The 18,815-nt window shown below is 52.2% G+C and overlaps 1 protein-coding gene across 16 annotated transcripts in view; it reads right to left on the bottom strand.

Moving 5' to 3' along the window:
• NFASC (neurofascin) overlaps nucleotides 1-18,581 on the bottom strand; it is an 80,119-nt gene extending 61,538 nt beyond the window's left edge. For all 16 annotated transcript variants that reach the window (XM_075115539.1, XM_075115545.1, XM_075115546.1 and 13 more), the window contains exon 1: nucleotides 18,364-18,581. The gene's annotated coding sequence lies outside the window, so the exon portion shown is untranslated. The remainder of the gene's footprint in view (nucleotides 1-18,363) is intronic.
• Nucleotides 18,582-18,815: the final 234 nt, after the last annotated feature.

Raw genomic sequence — 18,815 nt, 5'->3', positions numbered from 1 at the left:
CGCTGCCGGGAGCCAGCGAGGAACAGATGTCATGGAAAACAAGCAGCCCTGACACCTGGCCCAGGAAGATGTCCTGAACCCCGGACAGGATTAAACCTGGCACAAGACAATTTTTAAGGAAGCTTTTCCCTGTTACCCGTATGGGGATCAAGATGTGCTTTAAGGTTTCTCCATCCAGCCCTCCTCACCGCCCTGCTCGGGTGCGATCGGCATCTCCGGGTCCTCGCTCTCGGGCTGAAGCCCAAAGGAACTCGCCGTCCCAGCGTGTCCCAGTTACACCAGATGACAGATTGTAGGTTGTGAAGGGGCTTGGAGGGGAGTGTTGCTTTGATCTTTTTTCGCTTGTTCTAAGGATTTTCCAATCCAGCTGTTGCAATAAATAGTTGAAGGACAGAGTAATTATAGGACTGGGTCAGTAATTAAAGTCCTGTCCAGGACTTCTGCAGTCCTGTGACCAGGTCATGCTGAACAAAGCTTTCCAAATTATTTCTTTAGCTTTCTGTCTAAGGGAAGATATCATTTTGATCTGTAGCCTTCATTTTTTAAAGCGGCTCGTTTCTCCAGTTACAGCTTAAAATGAGTCATGGATCAGCTGGTTTCATGCCTGTCTAAGCGCAAGCCTGACTTACGAACTGAACCAGCCAATACTGCAACCAGAGGTTTAGCGAGGCCGAGATTTGCAGTGTCCTTACTGTGCTCATACACTGATACTTCACATCACTATCACAAAACTCTTTAAACCCCTCTTCATTCACAGATGTAGTATGGGAGGGGAGGTGCAAGACAGCAGGGATTTAAATAGCGCACATCTCTACATGCTGCTTAGAGCTTGAAAAGTGAAGAATACGTTGTTTTCTTTAGACTGGGTACTAGTCAGTGTGAAAGGAATGGCTGTGACACTAAGGAGTAGGTTCCTGGCATAGATGCCTGGGAGATATTTGTACATACATGCATATGTGGGTGGTTTTGCATTAAATGGGAATACAGAAAGGAGTGAGCCCAAACACCGATACACGCAGTATTCGCAGGAGGCATCTGGGCGTCTAACTGGTGCAAAAACATATATCCTACCCATCACCACATGCCCAGGGACTAGAAAAGTAAGGGCTGTGCATATCAGGAAGAGATAAGCTTGCAGAAAACTTACAAGCTGCAAAAGGGAACAGCAGGCACACGGCAATTCTGGGCTCAAACCGTGGGCAGAGCTTCGTGGGAATGACCCGGGCGCTGGTGGGCCGGCCAGGGAGGACAGCCCGTACGGCACGGGTGACTGCACATCCATGCAGGGCAGCACCCGTCGAGAGAAAAATAATAAAAGCCGCGACAGGGCACACACAAAATGCATCCCCTGCCTTTAGAAGAGCGAACGCCGGGCGGCTCCAGGGCCCCTTTGTCTCGGGGCAGATGTGGGTGCGACTCGCTGTGCATCAGGAACAATCTGCCGCCGTGCTTGTGCGTGTAGGTGGGTCCCAGGGACAGGCAGAACACAGTCCCCATTGTCAGGGCTGCTCCTCGCCCGGGGACGGGGACACCTCCCCAGCACAGAGGCCTGGAGCTGCAGCAGGGGCACGAGCGTGCTTATCTGGGGATGTTTCGAGTCATGAAGCTGTCTGATGTCTTCATCTGCTTCTGAGGCAGGCTCGACCCAAAACGGCCCGTGCAAAGGGGCAGATGAGGCCTCTTCCCAGAATTAGCATTTCTTAATTGTTGCTTATGGTGCCATTGTGCAACACAGGAAAGATTTGATTGCTGCCCAAAGAGCTGAACAAGCCCTTCAATCTCGTATCTGCAGCCACGTCCTGGGATGGCCAGAGCCAGGGAGGTGAGAGGGTTGAGTGTGGGGATGCTCAGGAAGCCTCTGAGCTGGCTGGACCCAAAACTGATCCAAAATCTGGGCCCGTAATGTTCAGTAAAAACACAACACAGAGCAAAATTACACACAAATAGTTGCAAGATTGTGATGACATCAAATAGGAATTTAACCGCTTAAATGCATTTCTCGCCCGGCGTTGAGCCTGCACCCGAGCACCAACAAAAGCCACGTCCCTGCTCCACTTTCCTCCAGCTACAGGCAAGACACAACAGTGAGACGGACTCAGATGCCTTTTTCCCCAAATACCCAGCCAGAAGTCAGGAGCATTGTTTAGAGTTGTGGGCGCTTTCCATTTCCCCGATGACCTGCTGCAACATCAGTTCTCACAAACTCTTAGACTGGGTTGAGAAATACAGCCCAGGCCTTGGCCCAGACCCCTCACCAGATGCATGAGATGCTTTTGTAAACACATTTTTCTCTGGTCAAAAGCATGGATAATCCCAGGAGAGGGTCTTTAAAACTATAGACTTTGCAAAATCCAACCAAGTATGCACACAGCGTGCGGCGCGTCCGACATCAGGAGGTGGATGTGCAACCTTAACTCTGCTCAGGTTGGAGCCTTCCTCCCTCTCTCGGAACAGGCACTGGAGGGAAAAAGCGCTCAAGAGGTGCTGACAGTCACAGCACCCAGCAGGCGAACGTGCCTTGATTATCCGGAGAGCCGCGTGGTGAACGGGATGCCACTGAAACTGTGCCTGGCCCGTATGCTGTTGCAGGGTCATTGCCCTGCTCTGCTGCACGTTCACGCTCTCCAGTTTCTCCTTATGTAAAGACGACGTTTGCATACCAATAATTAAACCAGAAAACAGAGCCAAGCGCTTTGTCTCTAAGCCGCTCAAAATCTGCAGGGAAAGGGGGAAAAATCCTGCTTTTAAAATTCTTTTAGGCCCTTCTCCATCTCTTAAGAGCCCTGCTCCAGCATCAGGAGTGCTGTGGATGGTACCACCAGAGAAGGGTTTCTCTGCCGGCATCACCTCCTCGCTCACAGCTCCTCGGGGACGCCGAGCCAGCGCACCGGGCTGCGCACCAGCCTGGCAGAGCTGCAAACCTTCACAGCCATGGAGAAGAAACTTTAATGCTCTATTTCTCCATGCACATGTCGATTTAACACGTACATTGCTTCCTCCCTGCCTTGAGATGGGGGAAGTCTCTCCTCTCCACAGATGGTGGTGAGCTGAGCTAGCGAATCCTCACATCCCAGCCCTGGAGCATCCCTGCTCCCCCCCGCGCCGGCAAGCCAGAGCTCCCATCTGCTCTGCACCAACAAGTTTCCCGTTGGCTTTGACTGGCATGGCCAGGAGAGGGGGGAGGGGGGAATTTGCCTATCGCAGGCTCCCTCCGTGAGCAGAAAGTGGCCGACGTGCTCCGCTCATTAGCGGAACATGAACCACATGCCACATAATCCGCTCGCTGCTTCTCCGGCCAGGCTCTCGGCTCCCCCTCCAGAGCTCCACGGCTTCGCAGCGCTGGAGGGCAAATGATATGCGAAAGTATCTCCTCTTGCTGCAGAGATGCAACTTTCAGCGAAAACCTGGTCTGGGCCAAGGCAGCAAAAGCCGGCACTCCCATCCCTCAGGCTGATATTTGGTCAAAGCTTGGTTCTTTTGTCACAGTTCCCAAAACCACATCCCTGCAAACCGCAAGATGCGTGATGTTCTACCCCAGCCCCGCTGCCCTTCATCCCGGCCCGGGGAAGCTGCGCACAACTGAGCAGAGCCTGAGGGCTTCCCCTGCGTGCACAGGTAACGCCAGGGAAGGGCTGGAATTCATTTCCTTCTCAACAGCCTAATGAAATGAGACCTTCTGCAATAATGATGGAAACAAATCCCTTCCCCGTAGCCCCCGCTCCCGGAATGAACTCTCGGAGGCAGACACGAGGCTGTAGAGCAGACACAGAAATGGCAAGCAAAGGGAATCTCTGGTTGAATTTAAATAAAATTAAATAATTCCACATTGAAGGACTGCTTTTAATCAGCTCATTAGGTCCAGCAGGACGCTTTCAGTAGCAATTAAGCGTTTATCCTTATTTACGGCTGTAAGAGGAACGGTAAAACTTGAGCAGCTAGTGTTCCCAAGAAGATTCCTACAGCATCATTTAACACATTTCAGCCGCATAATTAATACTAATTAAATAGCACAGAGTGATGTTTCCACAAAGAGAAAACCCTTTTCGTTACAGATAATGAAAAACATTGATTTAGAGAGAATACATGTATGTGATTCCCTAACAGTGACTGGAGGCTTCATTTTGCTCCTGCTCCGCTCAGGTTCTCCGTGGCCGCTCCCCCCCGATACGTAACGTATCAGACGGGTTTCTGGGTTGCTGAATTCCGGGCCATAAATCTACACCCCTCTTTTGTTTAGCAGTGACGGGACCTTCTGTCACATGTGGCAAGAGCCACCACGCGAGTGCAGCCGGCCCCGAGAGCCCTTCAGAGGAACTGATGGGTGATCACGGGTGAGCCCTCATCAGGAACCACGCAGGGACCTGGGACCCACCCTACAACACGAAACCTGTGCGATATGGACGGACACATCTACACACCTTTCCACTTCCCCGGTCCTACACAGACGCACACCAGTAAACGATGTACGTACGGCTGCATCCCTCCAGCATGCGTAAGAAGCCATTCAAAGCAAATATTGCATTGCAGCACGGAAGTCAGTGGAAAGAAGGAATTAAATGATCAGGAAGAAGCAAAGAAATGATCATTAAGGCGGCAAGACACGGTCATTTGGCATTTCCATCCCGAGGGACGGACCGTGCCCTTTCCCGGGGACAGCCAGCAGCGCATGGGGAGGGCAGCGCTCCCCGCTTGCCTCTGCTTGGAGGAGAGAGAGGCGCTTTGTGTCTGTTCCTGAGGTTGGGTACAGCTTTCACAATTGTTCTGCCAAACAACTGTCAGAGCAAACACCAACAAATTCATTCGCATCTCATCTTCACCCCCTTCAAAAATAATCGTACCCATCCTTCCAGCAACTAACGCTTCAGACTTATGTACCCTCTAATCACAGGAAAGTCAGGCTTGCCATGGGAAACGGGTCCTAGGCTAAGATTACTGATGGTCCAGAGTCTATCGACCATCATTTTCTACGCCCACCGTAACCCTAAAAGAGTCCCCAAACACACCTTTGCTCCTGTCCTCCGAGCAAAAAGGACATTTCTCAAAACACCACCTGCAGCAGCAGAGCACTTTTGACACCGTTGCTGCCAACCAACCCTCTGTAAAAACTCTGGGCAGACCGATTTGTTCGGGATAACTGCCCCTACACTCCTCCCATTCCATTTCCAGCACATCTTTCAGAAAGGCATCTTTAAGGAGCACATGCACAGGCTGTTTCTCGCAGCCCCTGGGTTCTTGTCTCACTCCTCCACGGGATTTTTGCCGTATGCTGCATTTTCCTTTCACTCCCTGTAACTCTCCTGCCTCGCACGTGGGTGAGTTTTCAATCCCAAGCCCTGCAGGCTATACGCATTTTAAAAGAACTGAGAAAACAAGCAAGCATTGAGAGAAAGCGCTGTGATGTCACCAGGAACAAGGATGGCTTCCTAAAGTCACCCACCAGCACATGCCAGGAAGAGCCGCGGCAGCATCCCTCCGGCTCCGCACAGGGCAACACGTGGGAAGTGGGAATGAATCCGTCAATCCCCTGAACTTTAGAGCTGATGCCGGCTCTGAAGTAAGGCGATTTATACTCTAGCTTGACTCAATAGCTACCAGCCAGCCCGAGCTCACCCGACCTTCCTCCTGCAGCACTCTCGAGCAAGGACCGGTTGTGCTCAGGCTCCAGCTTCAGAAATATTTTAAAAAACGCAGGAGGAAGGGGATAATTGCCCTTGCTGCTCTTCAGTTGTGGCTGCATTTTGCAATGTCTGAGTGCAGACAGTGGCTACGCTTTCAGGAGGTAATTCATTCCCTTGTAGAGCCACGTATCGCTACTGAGAGCACAGATAACTGCAGGGACAGACTCTTAATCTACCACGGTCATATCTCAGCGCTACATAAACGTGAATTAATTTGTTATCCTGTCCTTCTGGTGATGTAAGGACATACTGTCATTCTATTACACAGAGGGACTCTAGTCTGGAGAGGTTAAGTGTTACCCCAAGGTCAGACAAAAGAGATGGCATGAGTGGGAAATGAGCTGAGATCACCAGAGTACTCAGTTTAATCAGAAAATACCTTTTAACCTTTACAAACCCGTCATAGTTGGAGGGGGGAGGGGGGAAGGAAAAAAAGATGAAGCTTTTCATGGGAGACGACGACGTGGCCTTCGCCAGCCAGCACATCACCCACAAGCCCGTGCCGTGCCCCTGCAGCAGCTGGGAATTGGCCCCGTGACAGCTGATCCGCCGGCTGCTGGGGCTGCTCCGGGGACCCGGGTCACACCAGCCCCGCTAATCAGCTTCCCACCCTCCTGGGGAGCCGCTTGTTTCCACATCTTTTCCTTTCATCAGCAAGAGAGAGAAGTGAGTAAGAAAAAAAAAAACCCCAATTCATCGGAGTTATCCTTGGTAGAAAACAAAGGGGCTCCAGAGCATCGTTTCTGCACAGGCTGCATCGTGGATGTGACACGACATTTAAGGAACACAGGATGGGTTACAGCTAAGATGAAAAAGCGATTGTTTTTACTTGTTATTTTTGGGGGGGAAATATTTAACAACTCTCCTTATATTGCAAAGTATTTGGAAAAATACATGGTCATTTACTTAACGAGGATAGTGCTTTGTTTAAAAGGGACAAGGAAGGGAAGTGGTGTAAAAAAATATGGATTAAAAAGGAAAAACTATAGGTGGGAAAGTTTCTCAATGAGAAGCTTTAAGGGGCAGTTTTAGGGCAGAGGACATGCTGATGACACTGGTGTTGGCGGCCCGTTTTAGCGCTGCAGGGGTCCCTGCCTGTGAGCGTTTCACCCAGCAGCGGATGATACTGAGACTGGTCCAGGAGCTTCTCAATCACCATTTCTACACCAAAGCAAGAGCCCCAACAGCCAAACCCCAAAGCGGCTGCTGGGTGGTGCCTGCGAGAAAGTCTGAGCATCTTGTCCTGTTCCCGATGGAGCCGCACCCACGTGCAAACCCAACAGCAGTGCTGCCAAACCCCGCCGGCGGTCGCAGGAGAGGCGGACCCAGCGGGGTACCAGTCCCCCACCCTCACATCTATCCCCCGCTGCTCGGGGGGAGCACGACAGAGCTATCAGCAACGGGGGACGCTCAGCCTGCGAGCGGGTAATGCCTGCCCCCGCCGCGTCCCTCGGCCACCCCTCCCAGGGACGGCAGCATCTGGGCCCTGGTGATTAGCCAACTGCTAATCACACAGGGCAATAGCTATAAACAGCAACTGTTGGACCGTTTGTACAGCAATTGCTCTGGAAAAGCTGCCTTTCCCCTTCTGGTCCCCACGCCAGTCTGCTCCACTTCCCTCTGCGGGGCACGACCCCGAGGAGGAGCGCGCAGACCTCGGGGTTTGCAGCAGGCTGAGCCTCTCTGGGTAAGATGATGGTTGCAACACGCACAGAGAGGCAAGAATGGGTATTTCTCTAATTGTACAGGGTCAGGAGATGGTCTGGCTTGAATTCATTAAGGGCACCAACTCTTGCTTCCCTGCTCGTACGTTGCTTGTAAACTGCACCTTGTCCACACCGGTAACGTGCCTTGAGAAGCTCAGCGGGGTGGCTGTGGTCAGGGGCAAAGCCACTTTGGGCAAAGCACCCCAGCACTGACCTCCCACCACCCTAAGAGCCGTCGGACATGGGAGCAAGCCGACGCTTATCTGCCTCACACCACAGTCCCAGCTCTGCAAGGCAGCCTGCAGCTCTTGACCCTGAAAAAGAGCATCAGGCGTGACTTATCCCAGCAGCAACTTCCTCCTGCGGTTGCTTCTCCTTCATGAGAGTAAATAACGGTGACCCAGGCAGGAGCTGTGTCTCAGCTCGCGTCTCGGCAGTGCTCCGGCTGAGACTGCAGCGAGGGTTCAATAGCTGTGAACTGGCCGAGCCTCCCAGACACAGGCTGCTGGCTGCAGTCAGTCCCCGTGGCCAGAGGAGACGGCAAGACGTGGCAGGAGTCACGCTGCCCGGGCAAGGTCCCCTCCCTCCGTGCTTTCTTTAGTTAAAAAGCTCAAAAGGTCAGCAAAACGTTGAGTCTGCAGTTGGTTACACTGAGGTCCTGGGAGGACAAGGGTCCCGCAGGGTTCCACGAGCTCGGAGAGCTGCCCAGCCTCTCCCCTTCCCATGCCAAGGGCTTTCCCAGAGCACCTCTCCCACCCTCAAACCATAATGGTGACTCATTCAGACACCGAACTGGGGGCCGCCGAAGCCCCTCTGGTATGTGCCACACGAGCTGCCTCCCTTCTCCCGCAGGTGGTACCAGGAGGGCAAGCCGCCCTGTTCAGCCCCATCCAGGGATGCGACGCACAGTGTCACAGTCGTGCACGCCCTGACACCACAAGAAGGGTTTTCCCTTGGCGCGGGGGGAAACGGTTAACGAAGCAAAAGGGCCTGACCCGCAGCACGTGGGTGCCAAGGGGTTAAAGGGCCCTTGGCTGCTCCTACACCAGGAAGCCACTTCGGTAACTAAATGGAGTATTTGTGTTTGTATCTCACATTACCAAGGTCCTGGTCATTTGCAATCCCCAAAGAACCTGCGAAAATAACCCATTAACCCTTCCATTACCCTCTAACTGCCTCCCAGGGACCCCCAGCACCCTGGTGAGTCCTTTGATTTCAGCCTCAGCAGGGTCCATACCACAGCCCAGAGCGGTCCCCAGCATTGATGAGAGATGCTGTGCCCCTGCCCAGAGCCACAGCCCCCAGTGCCCCGGTTCTGGTGGCCGGGCAGGGGCAGCACCGGCACAAGTGAACCTGGAGACAATGGTGAGCCAGGGCAGCAGCGCGGGAGCATCCCGGGCAAACCCAGTGGCTGAGGGACCTGGGAGAGCCCCGGTCCTGCCTGTGCCCCTGCGAACAGAGGCTGTTTATTCCACAGGTTCTCCTTTCAAATCGATTCACCAAGATTTTGTTTTACTGAGGAGATGGCAAAGAAAACAATTGCATTAGTAGAGACTACCCTTGATTTTATTAAGCTGAACATTCCCTCCATCAGGAAAATGCAGTTATTTCAGTAGCATAACCAGAAGGAAGGCGAATACTTCTGGATTTTAGGGTTGAAAAGTAGGACCTGCTCTAGGGCAGCCGTCCTGGGGCTGTGCGGGCAGCGAGGCCAGGCTGGGGGCAGAGCTGGGCTCTTTCAGACCTGCTCACAGTCGTGGGTGCTGTTCAGGGTGCACTGAATGGGTGCAATTATTCAAGTGCTGAACATTTCCCACTGGAAATTATAGTATTCAAAGTTGAAGAAGGACTCAAGCACAAATGATTTAATTTTCATGGGGTGGTGTAAGCCCAAAAGAAGAGCTGGGGCAAGAGCTGCCAGGAGGAGCAAGGAGGGTTTTGCCCCCAAGAACAGGAGGCAGAAATGGCACCGAGCGCTGCGACCAGCTCCGAGGAGCTGATGGGCAGCGTCAGGGGGTAAGTCCTTCTGCGCCTCCTCAGAGGGCTCAGGGAACAAAGCGGGACTGTGCAGCCGCCTGCCTGCGCAGGAATGCACCTTTCGGGAGGCTGGAAATGCCACGCTCCCAGCACGAACACGACACGGCACGGGCTGGCCACAGCTGGCAGCGATGCTGAGGTCGGTGGGGACCCACTTGCTGCAGCCCCACAGGTGTTTCCCAGGGTACCCAGGCTCTGCTCCTCCTTTAAAGTCTCCCCCATCCTTTTGGATGCAACACTGCCAACCCATCCCCTTGAACCACTGCTCCCCCACCCACCCCCAGCTCCCCAGCCACCGTCTCCCCCCGGTCTGTAACTGGATCAAACACACAGGTATCACCAACAAGGCAGGAACAAGCCTGCTGACGATTAATCTCGTAAGTGAGCTGTATTTACAGACACAGGCTCTTCCCCAGAGCTCGGCCAAGGGCCCTCAAGCTGTCATATCACCTTACAGCTAGTCATGATGTGCAGGCAGCTGCCAAACACTTTGTCCTCCATCCACCACCCTTAGTCCAGGCAGCATTCGCTGCGTGGAGCACGGCTCTCCAGGACCGCATCCCTGCACTGGGTACCCGCCCAAACCCAGAGAGACGCCTCCCGAGAAGAGTCAAGGTAGGCAATCAAGTTACTCTGCTCCTCCCAGACGACGCCTCGGAGCACATCTGGTTCCCATGTTCTGCAAAATGCCTTTGACATTTACTTTCAAACCCCAGGCACTTCGACAGCAGCGACAGAGCAAAGCAGCAGCAAAGCTGACATTTCATCCCTGAGCCATCTGACGTACAACCTTTAGATGAGACGATGGTGCAGAACAGTTTGGAGAAATGGGAGGGGATCAAGAAAGATGGGGCAGTTCTTGAAAACCTTATATAAAACCGCAAACAACGAGGCTGTCTGGAAGCCTGCCTCCCTCAGTGGCACTGGATTTGCTTTTGCAAAAACGCCGTGCAGCGGGTTTTCCTTGCCTTGTGCACACTTAGATCCTAATTACACATGGGGAATCACAGGAAGGAGATCATTACCCCTCCTCTACGCTCCCTTAACAAGTCACATCATTACAGTATAATTGAGCTTATGCCTGGGAAATCTCATTTTCATTGACTGCCCACCTGCCGTAGCTTCACAAACCTTCACAAAAAAAATTATCTTTTACTGGACTATTCTGCAGGCATAAAGCATGTCTTGTAATGATTGTCCAAAAGGGCAAACCATGTACCACAAATCCACTTTTTCAGCCAGTTTTCCAAAGGAAAAACCCTCCCTGCACTGCCTGGCTTTCAGCTGTTACTGCCAATAACTCCTCAACCTCTTGGCTCATGTCAAATCCAGCCGAGGACCTCTCTGCCTATGCTACAGTCATTCAGTTCCTGCAAATTTTGTGAAAATGGCTTGTCAGGAAGCTTTCATGTTATGGGACAGACATTTGCCCAGGAGACTTAGATGCACAGACTTTATTAGTCGTGCAGTTAAAATCAAGCCAGCCCCAGAGCTCCCACTGCGCCCCTCGGCATGCACCCACCACCCCGACCCAGGCAGGCTGGGCGCCTTCACTCCCCCTTCCTCCCTCAGTCCCCACCACCAACATTTTGAAGTTGTTTATCTCCCAACAGAAGCAGTTGGCGACTCAAAGTTAATGGTCTACGTGTCTCCCACCATCCGCCTGTAAGGTTTCGGTGGCCCCGTTCTCACTGCCTGTCCTCAGACGTGAAATATTGACAGCCTTTAACGACAGACAGCTCTTTTTAGCCTGGTATAACAGAGATGCTGTGAAATCACACATTATTTATTACCCTGAGCTCAGAACTAGAAGGAAAACACCATTCTCTGGTATTTCTGAGCAATGCCTTCGCAAGTTTGCCATCACGTTTTCACATTACTCTGCATAAAATTCTCACCCTTTGCAACACGGTCATTAATATTGCCAGCACAGTCGCTCCATCTGCCCCTCCAAAATGGTAAGAAGTTAATCGGTAGAAGCATTTGGCTTCTACATAATGAAGTTGGCACAAAACCAGCTTTTAACCTTCAGGGCTGAGCACAGGATGCAGGGTAGGGATTACTTGCTCACTGTGTTTAAAAAAACCCCACATAAATAAGAAGGATGTGCATGCTTATTGCAAGACTTGGCTGGTGCTTAGTATTTCTTTTAAAAAGCCAAGCCGAAGGCAAAGGCAGCAAGGCTGTTCCCGGCGCTGGGCATGGCAGCCTCCCATGTTGCTTCTCCTGCGAGGTTTGCTGGGGAGGAGCTGCTCGGTGCACCGCTGCCTCCGAGTGCCGCGCGAACCTGCCGTCCCTGGTGCCGGCGCGACGCCCACGCCGAGCCAGCGGCGGTTCTGGCACGAGCTGTGAAAATGAGAAGCTAAAAGCAACCGGTTTGTGCCCTGAGAGGGTGCGGATGGGCACAGGAAGAATGTAGGTGTTAGTGATAAATGATAGGGACGTACCAGGACTAAAAAAACCCCAACCTGCTGCAGGACTAACCATCGCCTTGTGACCTCCAGCTGTGCAAGATCAACCCTGGGACTACAAGCGGTGCTCAGCCGGGAGGCTGGTTTGAGCTGGGGGATACACGAGCTTAGGACTTTTACCTGCCTTCTCTGGGTTGCGAAACATTTCCAACATCCCACAGGCTGGAAGACACGAAACCCGTGTCCTACAAACCCTTGCAAATCCAAACCTCCTCTTGCTGACAAGGACTGGAAGCAGGGGAAACTTCACTAGATAAAAACGGAGTTCAAAGAGAAGCAGAAAACAATGGAAAACTTCAATATTCAACTATTCCACTGTCTCTCACCTCATCTTAAATTCACCCAGCCGAGCTCTGCATCATGGAGGTGCTGCAAATGTTACACGCAAAATATCTTTGTAAAGCTATTAAAATACTGTAGTTGACAAGAAACAAGGGGTAATGAGAAGGGATTGGGAACCAAGGGCTGAATCAGCAAATTTCTTGAGTGCTTTATGCCAAAGTTTGAACCGAAATCTGCCTTTGGTTTTCTAGTAAAATACCTAAATGCAGTTCCCCCCATAGCACTCGAGGAGAGGAGAAATGACCCCAGGGTAACACCCGGGATCAGCCCTGGCAGGAGCTGCGGGGGGAGCGTCAGGGTGGCTGGTGCTCCGCGCCGCTCAGCCGGAGCATCCCAACGCTTCCCGGCCCCGGCACCCTGGCGACGCTCCAGCTGGGCAGGCTGCCCGCGCTGCCGCGTGAGTGGGGCTCGGGAGGAACCCGCGCTCAGCCGGGCACCGGGCGCTGGGCACGGACGGTCCCAGGGCTTTTCAAAAAAGAAACCACCCAAAAAACAAAGAACCTGTTCCCAAGTTCCTTCCCTTGACTTCCCCCAGGAGAGAAGATAATATAGAAATGCAGAGCATGTTCCATGTTGGCTAAAGCGATATGGAAAAATAGTAAATGTTTTTCACATGGTTTTTGAAAGAGTTTCCTTCCGTTTTTTTCTAGCACAAGCTGGTGACATTTTCCAAGCGACATTATTCTTACACTGAAGGAACTACGCGGGCTTGGGTTTTGTGTAGTGGCTTTAAGAGCAGAACAGAATCCAAAGGAAAGCTACATGTTAACTTTGACTTTAAAACCATAGTAAATTTGAGTTCCTTTACCAAAACGCACACAGAGAACCTTGTGGAGCTGGATCACTGTAAAAGGAAAAAAATTACGTATATACACTACACCGATGCCAAATCTCCCAGTATTCAGCGTAGTGCCGACTGCGACGTCCCCAGCCTCCAGCGCCCGCTTGCCCTCAAGAGCCAGCACCGGTGCCACCGCTTGTGGCTGCCGGGCTCGAAGGTTAGGGCTGGTTCCTTCCACGCTACCACAGAGTTACCCACTCAAAGCCCATTGAGAGCTAACGGCACCGACGAGCCTAACCCGTTTAGACATTTCCCCACTTTAAGACTTTGTTAGAAATGTTGATAAGGCAAGCATACACTTAAAAGATAGCTACATTAAAAAATCATCTGTCCCCAGAGATATTTTCACAGCTCATTTATTAAACCCCCTCAAAGAACAGAGGGGAAAAGCCAGCTTCAATTGTTTTTAAGCTGTAGCAACCGATGAGAGGGTTCAGTTTTGCCTTCCAGCCTTGCTGCTAGTTTCACTCCTAACAAGCTGCACTTCAAGGCAACGTGCTTATCACACGAGCAGCTTTATTTCAAAACCAGTGTGAACAAAGGGAGAGCTAGCCACAAGCCTGATCACTTCTGGGCTGATCCTGTATCCCCCCCGGCTGCATCTTCATACAAGCGGGCCCTTGGCTCGGGAGTTACGCTCTAATTTAAGGATGGGATTTTCATGCTTGTTTGCAGACAAGCCCATGCTCTACACTACAAAAGAATAAAGCAACACCGTCCCCATCAGAAGGTGCCAAGGGGCTTCTGTTAACGAGCCTTGCCTTGGTCCCAAGCAGGACCACTTGGCTTTTCTTGGCTGAATATATATAAAGGCAGCACCAGCATTTTCCCGGTGCCCTGGTCAGAGGAAGAGCGTTGCTGCCTGGCTGCAGGAGAGGTGGGCAGCTGCAAACTCGCTCACAAAACAACTACCCGGGCTGGGAAGGCAGCTCCTGAGTGTTTATCACCGTCTGAGAAGGAAATGCACTTGCAAACACTTGACTGAAACATTACTTTTACAAATGTGGACAGAGGAATAGGGTCTGTACTGTTTCAGACATGGAAAGATGCCCAAACCCTAATGCCCTGAGGACCCGAGCCTGCTCTCACTTGGCAAGTGCTTCCCAAAGTAACTTGGGAAATCACAAGCCTGTCAGAACCAAGCCCGTTGAAACAGCTCGATAAAGCTAGATGGTTTTTTCACTGCTCATAAAATGCTCCTTTTTATAATCCTACAATTACAAATAGCTGTTTATTTTGCTAGTTAGCTTTTATAGAGCATGCCTTCCAATGCATGATGAAAAGTGTCAGGCATTTTCCAGGAATTTTCGGAGCAGAGAAAGTTTGGCACTCCATTATTTGAGGATCACTGAAAGGGTGCAATTAGCTTAAGAACAAGCATCTATTCTGGGTGGCAACCTCAGGATCCTTCCTCTGGCATCCAAACAGGCACCATGTGACAAGCGGATGCCAAGCAGCCGAGCCTCCCTCCCGCTCAGGCATGCATACAATTCCCATAATATCTGCCTCCCAGCCTCGCTCAAGGCTCAGAAAGCTGGTCAAAACCTGGAGGCATCTGTAACCCTTTGTATGCTTTGCGTTGTTTGAGAAAGCTGTGGATTTTCAGGAAACACGAGCAAACGCAATGCCAGCGCCGACCCTCCCCGCCCGGCGCAGGCAGGGCAGCGGCAGGAATCGGGGCTCTCGCCTCTCCTGCCCGCAGCGGTATCTACAGCTGCGAGAAGAGGATTAAATTACAGTGGCATGAAATCAAATCAGTCCCTCATCCACCCCAGCTAACAGGTTTCCACCATCAAAATCCTGAGGAACACAAGAAAGGTGAGCTCCAAATTTTGTTAAAATGAAGAATTCCATGAGGGAGGAATGAAGCCTGCAGGGTTGAACCCTGCCCGAGAGCACACAGGCAGGCACGAAAGCTGTTTAGGCTTTAGAGCATCACTGAATCACACATCGAGATGGTTTGGAGCAGCGGATGCCCTCGCAGGATGTCAGAGCCCTTTTTGGGGGTCACGAGCCCCCAGCACTCTCCCCAGCCGCTCGCATCCCCCCGGAGCACAGCACTTGCACGTGGTCATAGCAACCAGCCTTCATGCGCAGAAACGCCTGCTGAGCGAAAAGGAGGGGAATTCGCTCTCCCCAGCTCAAAAATTATTCATGAGAAATTAGTGAGGGTTACAGCAAGCCCTCTGAAGCATGCCCCCGCCCCCCCGCGCTGCCTGGGAGCAGGCAGGCAGAGGACCTTCCTCGCCGTTTCCCTTGGCAAAAAGCTGTAAATTTAATATTTTAAAAAAAGGAAAAGAGCCCTTTCTTGAGACGTCCATTCTGAAGCACCAGGTTGAGTGCCTTTTTTTTGTTGTTACTGTTCTTAATTAGGAGAAAAACCTTCTTGAAGGGAGCCTCTGAGCAGCTGGCAGAGACCAGTCACCCCACTGCTGCTTTCAGACCCCCTTCTCCTGCTCCTCTAGCTCAGCTCCCGTTGCAGCCTAAGCCAGCATGAGTTGCTCACATCAGAGATTTCCGACCCCGTTTGGAGTTTTTTATTGGTATTATTGTTTTTACTCCAAATGCCAAACCCAATCTCGCACCAAAAGGTAACTTGAGGCTGCAGACGGAGACAGGGACGCAGCAGAGCTGAGGGGAGAGGGGCAGCCCTGAGCGACCCCTTTCCCCATCCCTCTGCCCCCAGACACCCACAGCCTTCTGCTTGTTTATTTTCACCTTAGCCCTTTCCTGCACCCACACGCAGTCCAGCGAGCAAGGGTCAGAGAAATCCTATTGCTTCCTGCAGTAAATAAACTGACATGGAAAAGAAAACACCCAAACCAGGATATATAAGTAGTTGATTCAATTAAAGGACCATGCTCTGCCACAATTACATGATGACTGAGAAACCAGAAGCCTCCCTACCATCCCCACCAGAGCTCAATGAGCATTTCCCACTGGGAATCAGGGCCGGCTACCCCTGCAGCTCAGGGACCCCTCCTCCCCTTCCCTCTGGAGCAGGCAGAGGGTTTGCTGTGACAGGAGGAGCGTGCGTGCAGAGGGGCCAGCGCTGCCCAGGGTCCCCGCTGCACCCCCAGGAGCCTATTACCCATCTGACAGCCTCCTTTCAGCTATTTTATGCTAATTATTTTCTCTACAGTTTTATGCAAATTCTCCCTACAGAGGGAGATGCACAGAAACGTACTTGCCATAGCCCGAGTGGCGGCAGCGCAGTCAGCTCGTCACATCAGCCTCTAGACACGCCTGGTCCGGCTCCATTTGGGGATGCTAATGCCATCCTGACGGGTCACTGCTGGGGTGCAGGCAAGCTTGCCACACATTACGCCCTTTTCGCCAGTTCCCAGCAAACTGGCTGCTAGATATTACATGGTGACTAATGGCTCTTGTTGCATCTCCACCACCGCAGCCCAGCGCGAGCCCAGGGGGGTGTAATTTTGACCTGCTTTTCAACGCTGGCACTGTACAGCACCGTTATGGGTATGGAAGAAAAGCTGCCGGGGCAACGGGAGGAGGAACACAAAAGGCAGCAAAACTGAGCTTAGCCAGAGACTTCAGTTTCTGCTCTCCCAAATTCAGATGCTTCACAGGCAGGAGAGAGGCTGAGACTTGAGCTACATGCAGGGGAGGCTGACCTGCAGGCAGCTCTGGGTCTGCAAAATAGAGTCCCCCCCCAAACAGATGCCTGATGGAGCACATTCTGAAAACAAACCAGCACCGAAACACAGTTGTTGCTATCAGGGCTTTTAGGATATGTTTCCCAGTGAACCTTTCAAGAGGTTTGCATTTTAATCAGATCAAATTACAGCTACAGACAGGTATGACTGATGCGTATAACTCGGCACAGCATCTCCAGAGCAACGCAGCTGCAATTACACCCAAACCATCTGACCATGCGGCCTGTGTCAAAACCTGGAGCAGCTCAGAGAGCAGCTTTCCTCCCCGTAGCAGAGGCAGGGTGGGGGAAAAAGGCTGAATCTGTGTGCAAGGGAGGGCTGGCTATTGCTGGGGGCAACGAAGATACAATATCCTCTTTGTACCACACAGCTCACAAGTGCACCTGGATGGATGGAGGTGAGCAGGGAGGCAGATTTCCAGGTCACCAGCTTGTACGTGCCTTTTGCATTCCTCCAAAGCACAAAGCCGGCCCAGCGGGCTGCACTCTCCTCCATGCACGGAGCTTTCTAGGGCCTCAAGAGCCAAAGCATCTCAGTGCAAGGAGGGTTTAGGCAAAGCAGAACAAAGTCTGCCATTAAATAATAATGAAAATGCTCAGCACAGTTTGTGGAAGGAAGACGACACTAATCGCCTCCCCAAGGAGCTCACCTCCATCATCTCAGTCTCCTCATGCCCAGAGGCTGCAGGGTGCTTTAATGCCTCCTGCCACCACCTTGGGGTTGCCTGCAGTACAGGGGTGCACAGACAGACCCCGCCGTGGTCCGTCCTCTGCTCCCATGGCTTGATGTCTGCACCCTGGGGGAGCATCTATAGATGCTCTGGAATAACCTCCTTCCCACACCAGCCCAGATCCAAACTAACCTGCAGCGCAAGGGAGCAGGAGGCTACAATCAGTTTACACCCAGAATACTGCAGAGCCACCAACTCCTTTTGCAAGAAAATGGTTATTAGTAACCCAAGCAGTCAGGATAGCACTTTTACATCTTGCCCTAAAGCTCTCTGCAGTAAAATAGAAGCAGCCTAATTAAATCAAAAGGTACATATGTTTCTGATGAATGCTGGTATTTACACCACCGCCTCGCCCCTGAGAGGAATGGGCTGTTTCCATCCAGGCACAGCAGCACTGTTATTCAGCTCCATCTCGGTGACAAGCGACCCCGAGAGCAGGAATTAAGGGGTTAGATGCACACGTCATCCCTGCCTGACTCGGAAAAGAATGGAAAGCAAGAAAGTCAAAAGACACTGCAATAACAGAGATCAAACCCCAATTAACTTGCCCCAGGCAGCATCCAGCCATGGTAAAACGAGGCAATTGAAGAGCAAAGGGGGGGTCCGGGTGCAGGCAGAGGTGGGGAGTTCTCAGCACACCGCTGCCGCAGCAGGACAGACGCACAGACTGAGCCGCCGGCAGGTCTCACCCCCAAAGGTGACTCATGCCATGCCCTTGGGAGGCCCTCAGGACACGCTGGTCAGCCCTCGGGCAGGACGCAGTAGCCGACTTTCCTGCCCATGCTACTGCAAGTGGCTTAACATCCAAGGCTTTCACAGAAAATCACCTCGGCCACCAACCACCTCCTCACAAGTTACTCCAAAGGCAAAGAGCTGCCTACCTTTGCCTTTCCCATTTAAGGCATGGTTTTTCCCCTCCAGAGCTCGGGTTAAGGTTCTCCGTCTCCTCTATCCCAAACACAAGGTGTCTCCATGTGCCGGGGAGGATGCACTAAGTCGCTTGCAGAGCTGTGAGCCCCGTGGCTCTGCCAGCATCCCCCAGCCCTGGAGCGGACCCGACCTGCCCGGGAACAAGCCCAGAAATCACTGGGCTGCTGCCCAAGACCCTCAACCTCCCCCCACCCCCCGAACACAGGGCTGTGTTATCTCCAGCCCACCCATCCCCACGGGCCAGTGAAGGGGAGAAGGCACAATAGCCATTATTAATAACTCCGACTTTCTTCTCCCTTCCCTCCCTGCTCTTGCTGGATTTTCCTTCATGAATAATGCAGGAGCTGTGGTGCAGGACACTACCCACTCTGTCCCCTGCTGGTCCCCAAGCCAGTGGGGAATG

Source organism: Phalacrocorax aristotelis, chromosome 21, assembly GCF_949628215.1.
Source record: "Phalacrocorax aristotelis chromosome 21, bGulAri2.1, whole genome shotgun sequence".
NCBI classification, from domain to species: domain Eukaryota; kingdom Metazoa; phylum Chordata; class Aves; order Suliformes; family Phalacrocoracidae; genus Phalacrocorax; species Phalacrocorax aristotelis.
This window is presented reverse-complemented; position numbering and strand designations above follow the sequence as displayed.